Raw genomic sequence first — 4,030 nt, 5'->3', positions numbered from 1 at the left:
TTAAAAAGGAAACTAAGCCTTGTAAAGGTTAAGAATAATAATAAGAAATTTCAGTTAGAAATTGAAAATAGATTCGAAGCTCTAAGAACATATAAGGACAGCGTGGAAGATATTAATTTGAATTTAATGATATCATTAGGGAATCAGCAGAGAAAGTAGGAAGTACAAGAAAAATAGAGAAAACAAATACTCCAAAGCTACAAATGGCCTAACTAAAAAAAAAGAAGGACCATGCAGATTAAAAGCAGGAGAGACGAAATAAAAGGAGTAAAACTAAACAAGCTTATTAACAAAAGGCAGAGATCAGAAAAAAGAAAGAGAAACATGGATGAAATAGAGGAATCTATTCGGAAAGGTGAAAGTATTAAAGAGACCGAGCGCAAACATGCTTTAGGAAGAGAGCAAGTGATATGTTTGAAAGATAGAAATGGAGAAATAATCAAATGTAACGACAAAATGGTAAAAAGAGTAGAAGAATTTTACCAAGAGCTTTACTCGTTGAAGACCGTAGTTGAGTCAGTATATTCATCTGTAGACGTTAGTAGTTTAACAGAGACTACAAAGGAAAAAGTAGAATTTGCTCTAAAAATTATGAAACCAGGAAAAGCAGCTGGGGAAGATGGTATATCAATAGATCTGTTGAAAGACGCAGGGAAATTAGTTCATATTAAATTAGCTCAGTTGTACACCCAGTGCTTACGTTAAGAAAGCGCTCCTGATGCGTGGTGCAATGCTATAGTGATTTTGCTTCATAAAAAGGAGACCAGAAGGACCTTAGTAACTATCAACCGATTATCTTAATATCAAATGTATATAAAGTATTCTTCAAGATCCTTACAAATAGACTAAGTCAAGTTTTAGATGGAAACCAACCGAGAGAACAAGCAGGCTTTAGGAGCGGATATTAGACGCTAGACAATTTGCAGGCGATAAACCAACTAATCGAAAAAATTACAGAATACAATATACCTCTGTGTTTAGCTTTTGTAAATTACGAGAAGGCCTTTGACTTGGTAGAATAAATAGCAATGCAGGTATGGTCGGAACGAACTTTTACAGATATCTGGTGGTACAAACAGCTGTCCTACTCCCTTTGACATACCAGATGATATTAAAAGACGTACAAGACGCACAAGGAAACGTGGAAGACGAGAAGTACGTGTGAGAGGTGGAAGGCGAGGCGTGAGAGTATCGGTACCAACAGTGGTGTGTGGAAATGTACAAAGTATACGGAACAAAATAGATGAACTTTATGGCTTCACAAGATGGACATATGAATACCGTGAATCATCCTTAATTTGTTTAACTGAGACGTGACTACGACATGATACAAAAAAAACAAACAAAAAAAAACATGGATAACGAAAGAACTAAAGAATTTACTAAACAAAAACAAAAAAACACATTCCTCGTGCTAATGATAAAAATCAGTTAAAAGAGGTTCAAAAAGAAATTGATCAAACTATTTCTTTATGCAAAAATAGGTATAAAATCAAGGTGGAAAACCTGTTTAAGAATGACAGAAAATCGGCTTGGAATGGTGTTAGACAAATGATTGGAATGAAGAACAAGGTCGATTATGAAGTAAAAAATGTAGCAGACTTTTGTAATGAACTTAATGTTTTCTATGCAAGGTTTGATAAATATGACTTCTCTGCTGAACGATCACACATCACAAATTTTCACCGTAACAGGAGAGACTCGCGCATTGTTGTCACGACTGATGAGGTACTCAAAGCTTTACAATCTGTTAAGATTGGTAAGGCTGCTGGGCCAGATAAAATTAATGGAAATGTACTGAAGTTACGTAGAGAACCATTAGCGCCTTTTTTTTGTGTAAAATTTTTCAGCAATCCTTGGATAATGCCTGTATACCTACCTTATGGAAAACATCTGGACTGATACCAGTACCCAATAAATCCCCACCAACCTGTAAAAATGATTATCGCCCAGTAGCCTTGACTTCCATTATGATGAAATGTTTACAGAAAATCGTAAAGAGAATACTTTGTGAGCAGGTCAGACATTTTACTTATCATTTTCAATTTGCCTATACTAGAAATCCGTGTGTAGAGGACGCCACTTTACCTCTTATTCATTTTGTACTTAAGCATATGGATAAACCAAATACCATAAACTCCAAACATTTTGCCATACAGCCGCACATAATGATGCTAAAGTTAAATGATATGAACGTAAATGCCAACCTGATATTATGGATTAATGATTTTCTCACATGTAGACCATAATATGTTACATTCCTTGATACTAAATCAGATGTCGTTACTACAAACACAGGTGCTCCACAGGGATGTGTATTGTCAAATTGTCAACTTTTTAAATATGTAGATGATACTGCCCTTGCTAGCCTGTGTACTAATGATGATATCATATATCGAGAAGAAGTAGAGCGTTTCAATGAATGGTGTAATGACAACTACCTCGAAATTAATGTGAAGAAGACAAAGGAAATGGTTATTTATTTTAGTAACACACAAGTTGCTCAACAGTTATTAAATATAAATGTGGAACTTGTAGATACTGTTAACGAATACAAATATCTTGGCACGATCATAGATAATGAATTCAGTTTCAATAGTAATGCGGAGGCAGTGTACAAAAAAGTAAATTCCAAATGTACTTTGTAAGGAAACTGTACAAACTTAGAATTGACACAAAAATCATGGATTTATTCTATTCCGCTGTAGTACAGTCCGTCATTTTATTCTTAATCACCTGTTGGTATGGCAACTGCAGCGTAGAATTAAAAGATAAACTTACAAGAGTAATAAAGAACTGTGGAAAACTGGGTGTTCAAAATGTGATTTCATTGCTGGACATATACAAAAGGAGTACAATCCAAAGATGTCATGTAATTATCAATGGCGCAACACACCCACTGAAAGACAGTTACCAAATGTTACCTTCAGGAAAAAGACTGAGATCACTGAAAAGCAGAACAGCAAGGTTTTCTAAATTCTTTTGTACCAGCTAGTATAAGAATCCTAAATGAGGAAAAATGAAACATATCATAAGGTAGACTGTTAAGGCTTGAAACTCAGATGGTAATCTTTTGTATTTCTCTAGCTTTTGTGTAAATGAGATTTTGATAACCACTGTAAGATTGTAGTAGCTCATGTATGTATGATTGCCCTCGATTTCTTATAAAACACACAAAACAAATTTCATGTAATTTACGTGACCAATAAAGAATCTTATTTATTCATTTATTATTAAACTCGCTATGCAAACAGGATACAAACCAACAGATTGTAAGTGTTTTAGAAAATATTTATGCAAAAGGTACCGCTATAATTCGACTACGTAAAGATACAGAAAAGATCAAGATCGAGAAAGGAGAACGGCAAGGCGATACGATTTCACTCAAATTATTTACAGCTTGTTTAGAAGATATTTTCAGAAGGTTCAGTTGGGAAAAGAAAGGTTTGAAGATTAATGGCGAATATTTGAACCACATAAGATTTGCAGATTACATTATTCTTATTTCGGAAAGAGCAGAAGACTTGCAAGATATGCTGAGTGATCTAAACAAAGAAAGTCTTAACGTAGGCTTAAAATTTCATGTAATTTACGTGACCAATAAAGAATTTTATTTATTCATTTATTATTAAATTCGCTATGCAAACAGGGTACAAACCAACAGATTGTAAGTGTTTTAGAAAATATTTATGCAAAAGGTACCGCTATAATTCGACTACGTAAAGATACAGAAAAGATCAAGATCGAGAAAGGAGAACGGCAAGGCGATACAATTTCACCCAAATTATTTACAGCTTGTTTAGAAGATATTTTCAGAAGGTTCAGTTGGGAAAAGAAAGGTTTGAAGATTAATGGCGAATATTTGAACCACATAAGATTTGCAGATTACATTATTCTTATTTCGGAAAGAGCAGAAGACTTCTAAGATATGCTGAGCGATCTAAACAAAGAAAGTCTTAACGTAGGCTTAAAAATGAATAAGAGTAAAACCAAAGTAATGTTCAACACGAAAGTTCCAAGTAAAGCGATT

The sequence above is a fragment of the Oratosquilla oratoria genome, unplaced genomic scaffold (assembly GCF_046742065.1).
Source record: "Oratosquilla oratoria isolate Oo_2021 unplaced genomic scaffold, ASM4674206v1 SCAFFOLD48, whole genome shotgun sequence".
NCBI lineage: Eukaryota > Metazoa > Arthropoda > Malacostraca > Stomatopoda > Squillidae > Oratosquilla > Oratosquilla oratoria.
Note: the sequence above shows the minus strand (reverse complement) of the source record.